Raw genomic sequence first — 19,767 nt, forward strand, 5'->3', positions numbered from 1 at the left:
AAGATGAGCGTACTCGCTGTGAAGCACACTGGGTGTTACATGTAAGTGATAAATTACTAAATTCTACTCCAGAAACAACAAAAATTATGTTCACTCCTACCTGACAGAAGCTGTGTGTTCAATGAACCTTAGGGAATAAGAAGTAAATGCCAATCTTGAGTTCCTAAATCATAAACTAAAAGGGAATTCTAAAAATCATAATGATCCTGTTCTTTTTTGGTAAACTAGCTCCAGGTAGAGTGAGTGATTGCAGGTGTTTGTGTGGACAGGTTTTCAACTTCTTTGGGTCAATAGCGGGAAGCACAGCTGCTGGATCCTATGAACATAGGGTGTCTTTCCATTGATTTACACCTTTGTTACCTTCTTTAGTCAATGTCTTGTAATTTTCAGTGTACAAGTCTCTTATTTGGAAGTTTAAAAACCAAGTATTCTATTCTTTTTAAAAATGCAATCATCACTCTTAATTCTAGGAAACAAACTGAGGGTTGCTGGAAGGAGGTGGGTGGGGATGGGGTAACTGGGTGATGGGCATGAAGGAGGGTATGAGATGCCATGAGCGCTGGGTGTATATGAAACTGATGAATCACTAAACTCTACATCTCGGAATAATAATACACTATATGTTAATTAATTGAATTTAAATTAGTTAATTAAAATGCTATTATAAATGGAATTGTCTTCAGAACATCCTGTTCAAATTGTTCATTGTTAGTGTAGTGTGTGGAAGTGAAAATGATTTCTGCGTCACCTTTATCCTGAAGCTTTGCTGAATTTGTTTAAATGTTCTACAAATTTTGTGTCTTTGTGTGGAATCCTTAGGGATTTCTACATACAAGAATATATCATCTGGGAACAGACACAAATTTACTTCTTTCTTTCTGATTTGGATGCCTTTTGTCTTTTTTTCTAAATGATTTGGCTAGAACTTTTAATAATACTTTGTTGAACAAAAGTGGCAAAGATGGGCACTTTTGTCTTGTTCCTGATTTTTTTAAGATTTTATTCATTTATTCATGGGAGACACAGAGAGAGAGATAGAGAAGGAGACACAGAGAGAGAGAGAGAGGCAGAGAAACAGGCAGAGAAGCAGGCTCCATGCAGGGAGCCGGATGTGGGACTCGATCCCGGATTCCCAGGATCATGCCCTGGACTGAAGGTGGCGCTAAACTGCTGAGCCACCCGGGGATCCTCCTTGTTCCTGATCTTAAAGGAAAAACTTCCATCCTTGCTCGTTTCATATAAAGACACCTGGAGCGTATTCATCTCTGGCTCTTATTATGTTGAGGTAGTTTCCTTCCATTCCTATTTGTTGAATGTTTTTATGATTAAAGAGTGTTGAGTTTTGTCAAATGCTTCTTTTCTGCATCAATTGAAATAATCATGTGTTTTCCCCTTCATTCTCCTAATGCGCTGTATTAGATTGCTTGATGCTCACACGTTGACATGTATTTGCATTCCAAGAATAGTCAGTGTATCCTGGTGATGCTGCTGAGTTCCGTTTGCTGGTATTTTGCTGGTGATACCTATGTGGATATTCCTAGGAGATACTGGCCTGTAGTTTCCTTGTATTGTCTCTGTCTGGCTTTGGTGTTAGGACAATGCTGGCCTCATGCGATAAATTGGAAGTGTTCTCTCCTCTGCAGTTTTGTGGTAGAGTTTCATTATTTTTTTTATTTTTTATTTTATTTTATTTATTTATGATAGGCACACAGTGAGAGAGAGAGAGAGAGAGGCAGAGACATAGGCAGAGGGAGAAGCAGGCTCCATGCACCGGGAGCCCGACGTGGGATTCGATCCCGGGTCTCCAGGATCACGCCCTGGGCCAAAGGCAGGCGCTAAACCGCTGCGCCACCCAGGGATCCCGAGTTTCATTATTTTTTTAAAGATATATTTACTTATTCATGGAGACACAGAGAGAGAAAGAGAGAGAGGCAGAGACATAGGCAGAGGGAGAAGAAGGCTCCCTCCAGGCAGCCTGAGGCAGGATTCCATCTCAGGACCCTGAGATCACGATTCAACCAAAAGGCAGATGCTCAACCGCTGAGCCACTCAGGCATCCTGTGGTCAAGTTTTAGAAGGATTGGTCTTCTTTAATGGTAGGATTCACAGTGAATCCATCAGATCCGGGGCTTCCTTTTGTAGGAGATATTTGATGATTGATTCAAAATCCTACTGGTTATGGTTCTATTCAGTTATTCTATTTCTTTGGATGCGGTTTTGATAGTTTTTTTTTGTTTCTAAGCATCTGTTCATCTCATCTAGGTCATCCAGTTTGATGCTACATACCTGTTCATTGCCCTGCTAATCATCTTTAATTCTGTAGAATAGGCAGTAATATCCCCACTGACATTTCTGATTTTTAGCAGTTTTAGTCTTGTCTCTTTGTCTTAGTCAATCCAGCTAAATGTTGGTCAATTCTGTAGATCTTTCTAAGAACCAACTTTTGGGTTCATTGATTTTCCCGATTGTTTTTCTATGCCCTGCTTAATTGATCTCTACTCTAATACTTATTATTGCCTTTCTTCTACTAACTTTGTGTTTTGTTTGTCTTTTTCTACTTCATTAAGTTTAGAGTTTGGCTGTTGACTTGAGATCTTCTTTTTTAAAAAACTTATATTTTAATTTAATATAATTAACTCAGAGTGTTATATTAGTCAGATGTAGAATGTAATGATTCAACAATTCTATACATCTATATACATTGCTCATCTCATCACTATAATTGTTCTCTTAGTCCCCTTCACCTTTCATCCCTCCCCAACGACCGCCCTCTGGCAGCATCCGGTTTGTTCTCCACATTTAAGAATCTCTGTTTTACTTTGTCTCTTTTTTTCTTTGTTTTGTTTCTTAAATTCCACATAGGAAAGACATCATATGGTGTTTGTCCTTCTTGGACTTATTTCACTTATATTATACCTTCTACATCCATCCGTGTTGTTGCAAATGGCAAGATTTCATTCTTATTCATGGCTCCGTAATACTCATACCTGTAAATGCATACATAATATCACAACTTCTTTATCCCTTCCCTCTATGTATGGACACCTGGGCTGCTTCCATATCTGGGCTACTGTAAACAATGATGCAATATACATAGGGATGCATATATCTTTTCAAATTAGTGTTTTCATTTTCCTTGGGCGAGTACTCAGTTGTGGAGATAATGGATCATATAGTAATCATATTTTCAATCTCCTGAGGAACCTCCGTACTGTTTTCCACAATGGTTGCACCAGTTTGCATTCCCACCAACAGTGCATGAGAGTTCTTTGTTCTACACATCTTTGCCAGCACTTGTTCTTTCTTGTGGTTTTGATTTTAGCTATTCTGATGGATGTAAGGTGATATCTCATTGTGGGTTTTTTAAATGTGTTTAAATATTTTTAAGGGTTTAAAAAGTGTTTATAGTTTGTAATTCCTAGTTGGAAAACATCATCTGAATGAATACCCTGGTGGCAAACCACTATAGAATGTTTCAGTTGCATGTGGGGCAGAGGGGTAAGGATTCTCTTCACAGCACCCAGCTTTCTTCACGAGAAGGTCAGAGGTACACTAGTTTGTATTATAGCAACATCCATTAGGTGATGGAAGTTACTTTGCCTTCAGCAAGGGCTTTATTTGTCAGAAGGGCATTATGCTTGACCTCCAAATTTGGCTGACAATTTCTGATGAGATTTGTAACCTTTGGGTTGCTCTAATATTTTGACATATTTACTGGGTTCTGGACTCCATCCTGGAAGGCCACCCTAACTTCTGGATCCTGCATGGCTGCAAGAACCTCTGGGTCACTAAGACTCTCAGTTGAGCCCAGATATTCCTGCCATTCCAGGCATCCTCCCCGCTGCCTTTCCAGGCATTTCTCCAGGAAAATTACTAGGCATTCCCCCAGGAGAGCCACCTGGGAAAGAGCCATACACTGAGCTCCTGATTGTTGTCTGGTTTCTTCCTCCCCCTGGGCTCTCTCATGTTCTTCCGAGCCTCTTAACCCTTTTCTATTCTTTCTTTGATCTCTCACTCTTCATGTTTTCGCTCATATTCCTCCGATGTTCAACAATTTTCTGGGCCCTCGGTTGAGCTTCTTTCAGCATTGCACTAGCATCTTCATCATAATCCAGTTTACAAGCAAGGGCCAGATCATGTGCTGCTTCTTCCCAATGACCCAGAAGTCTGTGTACTTTCCCCTCGCCACTTGTTTTTTTTTTTTTTTTTTTAAGATTTTATTTATTTATTCATGAGAGACACAGAGAGAAAGGCAGAGAGACACAGGCAGAGAGAGAGAAGCAGGCTCCATGCAAGGATCCCGATTTGGGACTTGATCCCGGGACTCTGGGATAATGGCCTGAGCCAAAGACAGACACTCAACCGTTGAGCCACCCAGGTGTCCCTTCCCTCACCACTTGCAAGGCTGAGCTGAATCGGGATTTATTTCAGTAGCCCTGTCACAGTCTCGAATGGCAGCATTTGGCTTCTGTAATTTGACAAAGACACGGGCTCTCAGCATATAAAATGGCCAAACGAGAATTCAGTTTGTTGGCATCTGTGAACAAGTCAATGGCTTTCTGTAGGTCACCATCATGTAGGGCATCAATGGCAGCCCCTTTTTTATCGTTTGCCTGATCCATCATTTCCTCAGTTATCTCTACATTTTCATCTCCCATTTCCTGAGGGGCATCAGTATCTGGTTCAGTCACACCGTCGTTGTCAATTTCTAGATCACTTTCCTCACTTGATGGTTCCTCTGTCTTTATGTTTTCCTCTGCCTTCTGTTTTTAATTCCTTGATATTGTCTTCCGATTTAGTTTTATAAGTAGCAGGTGGTATTTTACCTCCCATGGTCTCCACCCACTCCCGCAGGAAGCGCATTTCCTTGGTAGGCAGAATGCTCAGATCCTGCTTACACATTTTCATGAAGGCCCGAAGCTCGCTCACTGCAGGGGTCCATGGTCCAGAGGTAGTGGCAGGGGGCAGGCATGGCTGAGGTCGCAGCCTGATTCCAGGTGCGGGTACTAGCTCAGCGTGACCATGTGGAAGGAGGCCGCTGCCTCTCATTGTGTGTTTGATTTGTGTTTGCCAGATGATGAGTGGTGTTGAGCATCTTTTCAAGTACTTGTTTGTCTTCTTTGGAAAAAAAGGCTCTTCGAAAAAAAAAAAAGGGCTCTTCGTGTCCTCTGCCCGCTTTAAATTGGTTTATTTTGTTGAGGTGGGTGTTTTGTTCTTGTTGAGTTATATACATTCTTCATATATTTTGGGTATGCTCCCTTATTGAATATATTTTTGCCAATATCTTCTCCCATTCAGTAGGTTGCCTTTGTTTTATTGAGGTTTTGAGCTAAAGCTTTGTATTTTGATGTAGTTACAACTGTGATTTTTCTTGGTTTCCTAAGCCACGGGAAACATTCCTAGAAAATTGTTTCTATGGCTGATGTCAGGGATATAACTGCCTATGTTCTCCTCTAGAAATCTTACATTTTTAGGTCTCACGTTTAGTTCTTCTCCCCATTTTGAGTTTATTTTGGGGTATGGTGTGAGAAATAGTCCAGTTTCATTCTCGTGAAGTAGGTGTTGCTTTCCAGCACCATTGGTTGAAGATACTGTCTTTTTCCCCACTGTATATTGTTGACTCCTTTGCTGTAGATCATTTGACCACGGAAGTGTTGGTTTATTTCTGAATTCTTTCACTTTCTCCTCTTCCTTCGTCTTTTCATCCTCTTTTTTAATTTTATTAAGAAATCTATATGTTTAGGGATCCCTGGGTGGCGCACTGGTTGGGCGCCTGCCTTTGGCCCAGGACGCGATCCTGGAGACCCGGGATCGAGTCCCACGTGGGGCTCCCGGTGCATGGAGCCTGCTTCTCCCTCTGCCTGTGTCTCTGCCTCTCTCTCTCTCTCTCTCTCTCTCTGTGTGTGTGTGTGTGTGTGACTATCATAAATAAATAAAAAATAAAAAAAAGAAATCTATATGTTTAATTATTCATTTATTTTAGAGAGAGCATGTCAACTCAAGCAGAGGGAGAAGCAGAAGGGGAAGGATGTGGAGGGGGAAGGATTCTCAAGCAGACTCTGTGCTGAGTGCAGGCTCCATCTCACAACCCTGAGATCATGAGATCATGAACTGAGCTGAAGCCAAGAGTCAGAAGCTTAACTGATGAAGCCATCAGATGCGCCTTCTTTTTTATGTAAGTATTTGCAGCTCTGAATCTCCCTCTTAGTACTGCTTTCACTGCATCCTGTAAGTGTCGGTATGTTGTGCTTCATTTGTATTTGTCTCTAAATATTTCCTAATTTCCTCGTGGTTTCCTTTAGACCCACTGGTTATTTAAGGGGGTGTTGTTAACATTTCACAAATTTGCGGAATTTCCAGTTTTCCATCTTTTTTTAAAGATTTTATTTATTTATTCGTGAGAGACACAGAGAGAGAGAGAGGCAAAGACACAGGCAGAGGGAGAAGCAGGTCCCACACAGGGAGCCTGACTTAGGACTCAATCCCAGGTCTCCAGGATCACACCCTGGGCTGAAAGTGGCGCTAATCTGCTGAACCACCCAGGCTGCCCCCAGTTTTCCATATTCTATTGATTTCCACTTTCAACCCATTTTAGTTGGAGAAGATAGTTTGTATGATACCTTTCAAATCTATGAAACTTAATTTGTAGCCTAGCACATGATCAATACTGGAGAACAGCCATCCAGGTGATTTGAGAGACCATACAGTCTGTTGTTTTGGTTAGAGTGTTGTGTGTATGTGTATTACCTCTAGTTGGATTACGGTGTTGTTCAAGTCCTCTATGTTCTCTATTTCTCTTCTGTCTGGTGGTTCTAATCATCATTAAGAATAGGGTATTGAAGCCTCCAACTATGATTATAGAACTGTGCATTCCTCCCTTTGGTCTGTCAGTTTTTCTTTCATGTGTTTTGAGGACCTTTTATTAGGTGTGTAAATGTTTAAAATGATTATAGTTTCTTTTACTGAATATTCTCTCAAAGTGCAATGTTGTCTTTTGTAAGTTTTTTTTTCTTTTGTAAGTTTTTTAATTGAAAGCCTGCTTTGGTTCCTATTTCATTTCCTGTGATAGTACCCTGGGTTTTGATTGCTGGATCATGTGGTAGTTCTATTTAAAATTTTTTTCCAGGGCAACCCCGGTGGCTCAGGGGTTTGGCGCCCCCTTCAGCCCAGAGCCTGATCCTGGAGACCTGTGATCACATCCCACGTCGGGTTCCCTGCATGGAGCCTGCTTCTCCCTCTGCCTGTGTCTCTGCCTCTCTTTCTGTGTGTGTGTGTCTCTCATTAATAAATAAATAAAATCTTTAAAAAAAATTTTTTCCGGGAGGTTCCACACTCTTCCATACCACCAATAGTGACAAGGATTTCCTTGTCTCCACACCCTCCCCCATCTGTTCCCTGGTCCTCTTATAATAGCCATTCTAACAGGTGTGACATGATGTTTCACTGAGGTTTAGATTTGCCTTTTCATAATAACCAGTGATATCGAGCACCTTTTCGGGTACCTGTTGACAATGTGTATGTCTTCTTTGAAAAAATGTCTATTCAGATTTGTTGCCTATTTTTAAATTGCATCATTTGTTTTTCCCTCTTGATTTCTTTGTGCTACTTATATATTTTGGATATTAAACTCTTACCAGATAATGAGTGCCAAATATTTTCTCCCACTCCATAGGTTGCCTTTACATGTTTCATTAGATGGTTTCCTTTGCTGTGTAGAAGCCTTTTCATTGATGTAGTCCCACTTGATTTTAGCTTTTGTGTCCTGTGCTTTTCGTGATACGCCCAAGTCATTGCTAAGACCACTGATGAGAAAAGTTCTCTGTTTTTTTCCCTAGGAGTTTTATGGTTTCACTTCTTACATTTAAGTCTTAAATCCATTCAAGTAAATTTTTGTGAGTGACGGGAGACAAAAATGCAGTGTCGTTCTTCTGCATGTGGATCTCCAAAATGGTACCAACCATGTGGTTGGTTCCCTCATCAAAGATTAGTTCGCCATATATGTGAGGTTTATTTGTGGGCTCTCAGTTCTAGTCCATTGTTCTCTCTGCCTGCTTTTATGCCAGTACCATACTGTTCTGATCAGTACAGCTTTGTGATGTAGTTGGAAATCAGGAATTGGAGTGCTCAGAGACTCCTGGGTGGCTCAATATATCTCTGACTCTCTCTGGGTGTCTTCCATGAATGAATAAATAATATCTTTTTTTTAAAAAAAAAGGAATTGTAGGGCCTTGGATTTGTTGTTCTTTCTCAACATTGTTTTGGCTATTTGGGGTCTCTTTTAATCCCATATGAATGTGGGTATAGGTTTTACTGTTTCCTTGAAAGCTATCATTGCAATTCTGATACAGATTGCATGGGCTCCATATGTCACTTTGACACTGTGGATAATTTAACAATATTAATTCTTCCAATCCAAGAATATGGGATATCTTTTCTTATTTCTTTATTTTATGATTTTATTTATTTATTTATTTATTTATTTATTTATTTATTTATTCATGAGAGACACAGAAAGAGAGGCAGAGACATAGGCAGAAGTAGGCTCCATGGAGGGAGCCCACTGTGGGACTCGATCCCAGAACTCCAGGATCATGCCCTGAGCCGAAGGCAGACACTCAACTGCTGAGCCACCCAGGTGTCCTGGGATATCATTTCATTTATTGCCTCATCTGAAAGTTTTTCATCAAAATTTTTTGTGCGCGTATTTTTCCCTGATTAAATTTATTCCTAAGTCTTGTATTATTTCTGATGCAACTATAAATGTATTGCTTTCTGAATTCCTCTTTCAGATATTTTGTTGTTAGGGTATAGTCAAACTTTTATATATATACTGATTTCATATCCCATAACATTACTGAATTTGTTATTAGTCCTAAAGTTTCTTTGTTGAAGTCTTTAGGGTTTTCTCCTTATAAGATTAAGTCATAGCTAAAATATGGAAACAACTTGAGTGCTCATGAATGAATGAATGAATGAATGGATAAAGATAATTGTATATATATATAATATTGTGTATATATACATTATACATATTTAATATACATTATGTAAAATATGTATAAAGATAACTGTATATATAATATTGTATATATACACAATATATATAATTGTGTGTATATATATATATGTACAATGGGATTGTAGTCTGTTGCACGCTCTGCGGCAACACGATCAGGGTTCCGAGGGTAAGGGGATGAGGAAAATAAAAGTAAAGAGATGGGGACAGGAGGGACACAGTGGATGATGTCCAAGCAGTGCCAGCTTTATTCAAGGTTCAACAACATTATATAGCATAAGCAAAACAAGGACAAAGAAGTATCTGTTCTTACCAAGTTTGTGAAACCCTCCAAGGTTCCCCTTTATCAGCATGCAAGACAGACCCACTGGCGCCAGAAGACCTTGGTAAATAGATAAGCTTGTTGCTCCAGATGTACATTCCTCAAAGGAACATTAAATATGATTAACAGACCAGCAAGAACAGCACAGACCCCTATTCAACTTTATGGCCAGGCCAGAATACATTGTATCTAATGTGTTTTGTGGGTGATCACCTACCAGCAAGCTCTGAAAACCATTGCTCAAGCCCTTTCTCAAGCATCAACCAACTATTCACCCTTTAGGCTCCCGAGCCTTTTGAGTGAATGAGGGACGCGAGTCCGGGCCTAGTTTGGTTTAGTTACTCCAGCTAGTCCGTGGTTGCCCACAGTAGTCAGCTATACTAAAGAATGAAATCTTGCCATTTGTGATGATAGGGATGGACTCTGTGGATATTGTACTTAGGAAAATAAGTCAGAAAGAGAGAAATACCACATGATCTCACTTGTGTGTGGAATCTAAAACAACAGCAACCAACAAACAACTCCCCCTCAAAAAGTGTAAAAGATTGTGCTCATAAAAACAGTGAACAGATTTGTGAAGGGGGCCAACAGTTATAGATTTCCAATTGTAAAGGAAGCTACAAGCCTGTCGTATAGCATGATGACTAGTCAACAATACTGCTTTGTGTATTTGAACGTTGCTAGGAGAGGAAATCTTGAAAGAAAAAAATTCATGTCATCTGCAAACAGAGACAGTTTCACCTCTTCCTTTCCAATTTGGACGCTTTTTATTTCTTTTCCTTGCCTCAGTGCTCTGGCTAGGATTTCCAGTACTATGATGAATAGACATGGTGAGAGTGAGCATCATTGTCTTGTTCCCCATCTTGGAGTAAAGGCCTTTGCTTTTCACCATTGAGGATGATGTTAGCGGGCGCTTGGTATATATGGCCTTTATTATGTTGACAAACATTTCTTCTATACCCAGTTTCTTGAGAGTTTTGATCATGAAAGGATATTGAATTTTGTCAAATGTATTTTGAAGCATCGCTGGATCCCAGGCATAAATCTCACTTGATCATGGTATATGTTCCTTTTAAACAGCTTTTGAATTCATTTTGCTGGTATTTTGTTGAGGATGGTTGCATCTTCATTCATCCATGATATTAGCCCGTTATTTTCTTTTCTCATAATGTCCTTGTCTGGCTTTGCTATCAGCATGAAGTTGGCCACATTAAATGACTTTGGAAGTCTGTCTTCCTCTTTAATATTTTAGAAGAGTCTGAGAAAGATTGGTATTGATTCTTCCTTATGTTTGATAGAATTCACCAGTGAAGTTGCATGGGTGCTTTCTTTTGTAGGAAGACTTTCTATTCTCCATTCAATCTTCTACTAGTTATTGATCTGTTCAGATTCGCTAAATTTTCATGATTCAGTCTCGGTAACTTTTATGTTTTTAGGAATTTATCCAATATTTCTATTTAATTTGTTGGCATTTACTGTCAGAGTCTTATGCTCATACATACCTTTGTGGGATCAGTGGTGATGTCTCCCTGTTTTGTTCATAATTGTATGTATTTGAGTGATTACTATTATCATATAATAATTATTTATATTATAACTATAATTAACTATATTAAATTATATTTGTGTAAATATAAATATTTTATGTAAATATAAATGTATGTATTTTATTTATTTACTGAAAATAATAATTTTTTTCTTAGTGTAGCTAACCAATTGTCAATTTTGTTTTTCTGATCATAAAGTCAACTCTTCATTCCATTGATCTTTTCTTTTTTTTTTTTTTTTTTTTAATTTTTATTTATTTATGATAGTCACAGAGAGAGAGAGAGAGGCAGAGACACAGGCAGAGGGAAAAGCAGGCTCCATGCACCGGGAGCCTGATGTGGGATTCGATCCCGGGTCTCCAGGATTGCGCCCTGGGCCAAAGGCAGGCGCCAAACCGCTGCGCCACCCAGGGATCCCCCATTGATCTTTTCTAATGTGTTTTTCATCACAATTTCATTTCTTTCCATTCAGATATTCATTTTCATCCTTCTAATAACTTTGGGCTTGTTTGTTCTTTTTCTAGTTTCTTGAGGTGTCACGAGGTTGTTTATTTGCAATCTTTCTTACATAGGCATTTATTGTCATAAACGTCTCTCTTAAGAAATGATTTTGCTACATCTCATAAGACTTGATATGTCTGTATCCATTTTTATTATCTCAAGATATTTTTCTGACTGTGCGGCCACGTTTAAGAAGGTGGCTGTGGCAGCTGTGCCAGCGGCTGAGGCGGTGGCTGAGGCAGCAAGGAAGGAAACAGAAGATGGCAGATTTTTTTGAAAGGACTGCCTGTCTACAACAAAAGCAATTTTAGTCGATTTCATGCTGACTCTGTGTGCAAAGCTTCGAACTGGCGTCCTTCAGTCTACCTGCCCACCTGGGAGTACCCATCTGAACAGATCATTGTGACAGAAAAGACAAACATCCTTTTGCGCTACCTACATCAGCAATAGGACAAAAAGAACACCGCCAAGAAGAGAGACCAGAAGCAAGTGGACCTTGAGGGTGAGAACTCTGTACCCCCCCACACCCACACCCACACCCCCACAAGGTCGCTCAGACCAACAGCCGGACACGCATGAGGACACTTAAGACTCTCACTCCCCCACAGGCATCTCCTGTCTTGTCTGCTCCCGGCCCGCCCTCCTTGTGTAAGCGCCCCCTGTCCTGCCCCTACTGGCCCACCCACACCTGACTATCCATACCACTTCCAACCTCATAGGAGCAGAAGTATTTATTTTCCTTGAGTTTTTATTTATGCTGTAAAATGTACCAAGCAATGGTTAAAGGGGACGTCAGAACCAGTAGTGTGATGTTGGTAGATGCTTTCTAAAAAACATTTATTCATAAACTCCACTACCCAGAACCTCCTTTCACTCCCCCACCCCCCTCCAGTTCTCCTCCGGAAAAACCAGAATATGTCTGCAAGGGTCTAGAGCCAGGGCCATGCTGTGGCCCAGCAGCATGGGTGGGAGCCTTTCTCCCTGCTCCTACTCTCCAGTCCGGGCCTTAAAGACTTGGCTGGGACCTATTCTGTGCCCAGGCTTTGCTCTGAATGTGTGCCAGAGGGAGAAGTTGGCATTTCCGGATCTTTCTCTTAAGTCATTTTATCACAGACTAGTGCGTGCTCCGTGTCCACCCCAATAAAAGGATCTTTCCTACTCGAAAAAAAAAGGGGGGGGTATTTTTCTGATCTCCTTTTTTATTTCATCTTTTTTTAAATTTTTATTTATTTATGATAGTCACACACACAGAGAGAGAGAGAGAGAGAGAGAGAGAGGCAGAGACACAGGCAGAGGGCGAAGCAGGCTCCATGCACCGGGAGCCCGACGTGGGATTTGATCCCGGGTCTCCAGGATCGTGCCCCGGGCCAAAGGCAGGCGCCAAACCGGTGCGCCACCCAGGGATCCCTTTATTTCATCTTTGACTCGTGATTGTTCAGGTGTGTCTTGTTTCATTTCTACTTACTTATCAATTTTCCACTTTTGCTACTGTTACTGATTTCTAGATTCATACCATCCTGGCTGGAAAAGATACTTACACGATTTCAAGTTCTGAATTATGTTAAGGCTTGTTTGGGACCTACGCTATCCCAGATAGTATTCTGTGTGCACTTGGGAAGAATGTGTATCCCCCTCTGTTGAATGTAGTATTCTGGATGTGTCTGTTAGATCTCTAGCTCAAGTCCAAGATTTCCTTATGGTTTTATATCTGAATGACCTATCTGTTGTTGAAAGTGGGGCAATGAAGTCCTTCTATTATTGCATTGCTGTCTATTTTCGCCTTCAGATCTGTTCATAATTGCTTAATATATGTAGGTGCTCCAGTGGTGGTTGCATCCATATTTACAGCTGTTATCTCCTCCTGCTGAATTGACCCCTTTGACATCATATAATGACCTTCGTTGTTTACACTTTTTGTCTGATCCAACTATAGTAACTCCTGCTCCCTTTTGCTCTCCACTTGCTGCAATACTTTATCTATCCCTTCACTCTCAGCCTCTGAGTGGCCTTAAAGCTAACAAGAGTGTCCTTTTAAAAACAGCAGAGCCTTTTCTTAATCCACTCAGGAGCTCTCTTTTGACTGGGGAATTGAATCCATCCACCCTTAGAATCACTGTTGATAGATAAGAACCTACTATTTTGTTAACTGTTTTTCTGCTTCTGTTTTGTTCCTTTGTTCCTGTCTTCCTCCCTTTCCGCCTTCATTGTGAGTTGGTGATGTTTTGTAGTAGAATGCTTTGGCTCTTTTCTCTTTATCCCTTGTGTATCTACTGTAGGTGGGTGCTCTGTGGTTCTCAGGAGGCTATCATATCCATCCTTGCAGTCATCACAGCCTATTTTAAGCTGATATGAAAAGCTCTACACATCTACTCCTCTGCCCACATTTTATGTTGTTGATGTCACAATTTACATGTTTTTTGTGTGTATCCATTAACCAAATATTGAAGCTCTAGTTATTTTAACACTTTTGTCTTTTAAGTTTTATACTAGAGTTAAAATGATTTATACTCCACCATACAGTGCTAGAGACTTCTGAGTATATATTTACCTTTATCATTGAATTCATATCTTCCTATGTTTTCATGTCAATACTTAGTGTTTTTCATTTCTTTCTTTTTAATAACATTTTATTTATTATTTGAGAGGAAGAGAAGCACGTATTAGGTGAGGAGCAGAGGGAGAAGCATGTTCCCTGCTGAGCAAGTAGCTTGATCCTGGGGCTCCATCCTAGGACTCGATCTCAGAACTCTGGGGTCATGACCTGAGCTGAGGGCAGATGCTCAACTGACTGAGCCACCCAGGTGCCCTTGTTTCATTTCTATTTCAAGAAATCCATTTGGCATTTCTTCTAAGGCAGGTCTAGTAGAGATGAACTCCTTCAGATTTTGTTTGTCTGGGAAAGTCTTGATCTCTCCTTCATTTCCAAAAGACAATTTTGCTGGATAAATATTCTTGGTTAATAGCTTTTGCCTTGAGCATTTTAAATATATCAAACCCATACACATGGCCTAGAAGGTATCTGTGTTAATCTCTTCAATCTTGCTGAGCTTCTTTAAAATAATCATTTGGAATTCCTTTTCAGAGAACTCACAGATGTCCATTTCTCTGTGGGTTCTGTCTCCTCGTGATAGTCCAGAGCTTTCCCAGAGGCACTGCCCTCAATTTGTGTTATTTATTTATCATTTTTGTTGATGTTTTTACAGAATCAAAGTTGGTACACTCTCATTTATTTATTTTTACATTTTTAACACTTGATTTTTGTGTTTGTTGTTTCTATGGAGAGATCAGCAGTGGGAGCTCCTAGTCTGCTGTCACCTGACTTCAGCGGGAACATCTGTAAGGCTATTGTTTTAACATCTTTCTCTAGCAGGTTTGCCATCTGTTCTTTCTCAGACAGTTCTACTCATTGATTTTTTCCTTTCAACAAACTTTCCTGATTCTTCATAGGCTCGTGATTTTTTGTTTTGAAAACTGCATATTTAAATCCTCTGTGATAACTCTGGAAATCAGACTCTCCCCTTCCCCAGAGTTTGCACAGCTTTGTTGGTTGCTATTTGTCACTTCTGTTTCTTGGTCATTCTGTTGCGTAGTGTCCTGTGGGAGGAATCCACCTAAGGTGTCAACTTGAGAACCTCTCAGATCATTTAGGAGCCTGTGCCTTTCCCTGGGCACATGTAAGGCCGTAAAGTCCCTGTATTTGCAGCTGCTTTTCCATGTTGTTGTAGTCATTATATCTTGCCTCCCAAAATGGAAAAAAGGAGGAAATGAGGGGGAAGTCCCCAGGCGTTTCAAATACCCGAAGTTTCTTCAACCACAGGAGCAAGGTTTGTCCCGTGGGCGGTGGGCGTTGCAAACACAGTTGCCTGCATCTTTGCTGCATCCCCGTGACCAAAAGCAGCCAGCAGCGATCAGAACATTTATTCCTGATGTTCACAAACAGCGCCCTAATTGCTCACCTTAGCTTCCACTACCTGTGCCAACTGCTGTGGGGACTCCCGCCGGCTGTTGGCCACAGGCCTAGAGGCCAGGGGACGGTTGCCTCATCTATGGTACAGGCTGGAAGTGCCTGAAATGACCTGCCCTCTACCCTCCCAGCCTTCCCCCTGCAAGAGCAAGCCTTCAGTAGACCCCAGCTTTCCCCGACAGCTCTAAACCCTCAGTGCACCTGTCGTCCAGGAGGACATGTGGTCCCAGGTGCTTCCTGCCCCTCCAGCCACCCTGACAGCACCTCTTCACAGCCAGTCAGCGTGATGCGAGGTTCTAGTGGATTTAGCAGATCATCTCATTGTGGGTTTGTTATTACAGCTTTTCTGAGATCTTATTCACTCTCCATTCACTGATTTAAGTGTACAATTCAACAGTTTAGGATGTTCACAGAGTTGTGCGACTATCGCTACAATCAATTTTATTTTTTTAAAGATTTTATTAATTTATTTATGAGAGACACGGAGAGAGAGGCAGAGACATAAGCAGAGGGAGAAGCAGGCTCCCTGCAGGGGAGCTCAATCCCGGGACCCCGGAATCAGGACCTGAGCCAAAGGCAGATGTGGGACTCAAATACCCAAGTATTTTAGTTCTTAAAGAGTGTGTGTGTGTTTGTATGTGTGTGTGTGCGCGCGCATACATGTGTGAGACTATGGGTTGTCTTTTTTCACATGTAGAATTTTATCCAGAAGTCCCTTCACTTATGTTGAGGTGAAAAGAGATAATGTTCAAAGATTATGTAATGGATTTGGATCTGTGTGTGTGGGACTCAATCCCGGGATCCCAGAATCACGACCTGAGCCAAAGGCAGATGGCCAACTGCTGAGCCACCCAGGCTTCCTGTTACAACCAACTAACTTTAGATTATTTTCATCAGCCCTAAAGAAACCTTGTGCTCATTAGCAGTCGCCCCTCACTTCTCCCATCACCTCTCCCCCATCCTGCGCAACCACTAAACTACTGTCTGTAGATTTGCCTTTTATGGACCCTTCCTAAAATGTCACCTTGATTTCTTTGTCACTTTCCCATTTATCCCCCTTCCCACTGCTCACCATGTCTGCGCCCTGGGAGACCATCCTCTACCCACCACTCAGGGAGTAGACTCCTGTATCTCCAGATGCTCCTGGCTGCCACTTCAGTTTGGCAAATGGGAAGCTCCAGTAAGTAATGTGTCTGATGCTCACTGATCTGAGCAGCACTGACATGTTCTGTGGGCTAGTCTTGGTTGCTAACATGCGTGGCAAAGATTCCTCCCAATACGTGGCCTGTCTTTTCACTTTCTTGATGACGTCTTTAGATGAACAGCACTATTAGTTATAACTAATAACATAAAGGATTCTTTCTCTATTGAAATGTCTTCCATTGTTCTGCTAAGTTCTTTCTTAAATCAGAGTCATAGTGATATTTTTCTGTAATATTCTCTGAAATTTTATAGATTGTAATTGATTTGTTTTTGCATGTGTATGGTGTGAAGAAAAGATTCACATCTATCTTTTTTCCTTCATGAATGGCCAGTAGATTCACTTTTATTGAAAACTCCATCCTTTCCCCTCTCTCCTCAAGTCTTACCTCTATCAACAATCCTGTATCCACATATATGTGGAATTATTTCTAAATTCCTTATTTGGTACACTGGTCTCCTTTTTTATCTCTTTGACAATTTTCTTCTTGTTATCCTAGATTTCAGTCCTTTTACTACAAGGGATCTATGGTCAAAGACCAGAGGTAGCCTATGGGATAATAAAAATATTTGGTCCCCAAGCCATTAGGATCTCCTGAGTGATAATAGTGTCTCTGATATGTTAATGAGGTGACTTGGGTGAGGGTCCTAGATAGCTTCACGTTGGGACTGGTGACCAGGAGGACCAAACCACGATTACAGAGTTAGAGACATCGGCCTCACTCACCAACCTCTGGGGAGAGGCACTGGAGGCTGACCTCCATCACCGATGGTCGATGGCCAGTGAATGAATCATGCCTATGTCATGAACCTTCCATGAAAACTTCTCAACAACAGGGTTCACAGAGCTTCTGAAATGACAAACACATTTGAGGGTGGCACATTCCAACTCCACAGTGACAGAAGCTCCTGCACTGGAACCTTCACACTCCCACACTCCTGTACCTCCTTATCTGGCTGCTCATATGTATCCTTATAATAAACCATAAGAGTAAGCAGAAAATTTTCCTGAGTTTCTAGGAGTCATTCTAGAACTTTGAGGGTTCTAGAGGTACCCCCACTCTGTAGCCAACTTGAAGAAAAGTGCAGGTGACATGAATAGCTGATAGTTGAGACTTGCTCATGAGCTGTGGGCAATCTTGAAGGATGAATCCTTACACCTGTGGGTTCCATGCTCACTCCAGGTCGACAATGTCAGAACTGAAATGAACTGGAGCACCTGGGTGGCTCAGTCACTTAGGAATCTGCCTCATGTCATGATCTTGGGGTCCTGGGATCGACCTGAAGTGGGCTCCCTGCTCAGTGGGAAGTCTGCTTCTCCCTCTCCCTCTGCCACTCCCCTATGTGTTCTCTCTCTGTCTCCTCAGGTGGAGGAATAAATCTTCACCACTCCACAAGGAGAAATTCAGAGTAAGAGCAAGCAAGTAAACCTGTACCTCATCTTACAAGAGCAAAGGATAAGGCAGAAGCATTCCTATCATGTCCTTCTGTCTGCAACCAGATGCTCATGGTCCTGTTAGCAGGCCCAAAATGAAGTCATTTATGCTAAACACCACCAAGAACTTAATACTTAACCTAACTGCAGCTTCAGCTTCTCCCAGAAATGTGACCTATAATCAGCCACCAGAAGTTCCTGGTCAGCACTGGAGGGATGCCACTGAAAGACCACTTCCTTTCTCCTTAGCAGGGCCACCTTGCTTACAACAAGGCATTTTTTTTTTTTTTTTACCAATAGTTTCCTTTTCTCCATTCCCCTATGCCTTTAAAATACTTTCCTTTCTGCAGCTAGAAGAGGTTCCTTGCGATTTGCTAGCTGGGCAGCTGCCCAATTCATGAACCATTGAATAAACCCCCCTTTTCATTTTCTCAGTCAAACTGTTGTGAATGAACAGTTCAGACTTTGAGGGACACTATAGCTACACTAGAAAACCAGGCTGGTGCTCTGAGTTCTTTCACTGTTTGGTTTTTCATCCTTGGCAAGCAGTCACATAAAAGCTGATAGATGTTAAGAGATTCTCTCCCCAGGATGTCGCCAGGCACAAGGAAATATAAATGTCAGCATGACACATTGGTACTCACACAGACCCATTGAAGTCTTACAGACCTGGGTGTTCTCCTCCTTGCAAGGAGCCAAAGGCAGGGCAAACACATCCTGAGTCATCATGCCACCAGCCCACAACACCATTGCATGTATCTCTGAGCGAACACTGGAGTGGACAAAAGCTGGATCTAATCATGTAGTACCAAGGGAATTAGAAGACAGGTGTCATTTATTAGACACTTGTTCCTTCGGTCAAACCTGAGTGCCTACAAAGCACACCAGATCAAGTTTCAGCCTCAGATCTGTGCTCCAAGAATGGCAATTAGTCATTCTTTCTCCATCCCTCACCCCAACTGCCTTCCTACATGAGGAGAATTCCAAATTTAGGGTCTTTAGAAGAGACCGCCTCTCTCCACAGAGGAGGAAGTCCTATTTTCCCAACATCCTTCTAGTTACACACAGCATGAGACTCCACCAAACAGGTGACAACACGCTGGCCCTGACTCACAACCTGGGGACAGAGAGAAGCTGCCACTATGCAGAAGGCATGTGCATAGGTGGCAGGAGTGGCAGTGTGTCATCCAGTCCCACAAGCAGCAGCTATGGCAGTCCCAGCCAAGGGAGCCAGTGTCCTGGATTAACTGAGTCAGTGGTGTGAGCAGTGACAACTGTGCCCAGCAGCAGAAGCCATGGTTCCTGTGTGAGACCTAGTTTACTGTGCAATTGTGGATTCTGTTCCTGGCTGTGTAGCCTAAGCCTGTGTTATGATCTTCCCCCAAACAATATTTTATATACATAGAAGACATAGATAAGTATGTATGTAGCCCCTATCCTTCGTCTAAGTTCAAGAAAAGTTGGATTCCATTCTTTGCTCCAAGAAATCAATCAGAGGAATAGTTGCAGAGAACAAGCATTCAGAGATGTTTGTCATATTGAACTGTGAACCGCTCCCTAATCCTCCCACCTGACCATATCCCATGATAAAACAATGCCACATATCTCACAACAGCACATCTCATACTGACAACAAATGCCTTGTCTCTATGAGGGGAAAAAGTCCACATTTAAAAGAAATTTGAATGCCCTCCCCACCCAGGCTTGCTCTGATCATGGATTGCAGTGGTTCCCGCTGAGCACTAGGATCAAACACTAGGATCACTCATGCAGCTTCTCACA

The 19,767-nt window shown here is 41.5% G+C and overlaps 1 pseudogene; it reads right to left on the bottom strand.

The window, feature by feature from the left end:
- Window positions 1–3,632: 3,632 nt before the first annotated feature.
- Window positions 3,633–17,314, bottom strand: LOC129512778 (hsc70-interacting protein-like; annotated as a pseudogene).
- Window positions 17,315–19,767: the final 2,453 nt, after the last annotated feature.

Source organism: Nyctereutes procyonoides, unplaced genomic scaffold (genome assembly GCF_905146905.1).
Source record: "Nyctereutes procyonoides isolate TBG_1078 unplaced genomic scaffold, NYPRO_anot_genome, whole genome shotgun sequence".
Classification (NCBI taxonomy): Eukaryota; Metazoa; Chordata; class Mammalia; order Carnivora; family Canidae; genus Nyctereutes; species Nyctereutes procyonoides.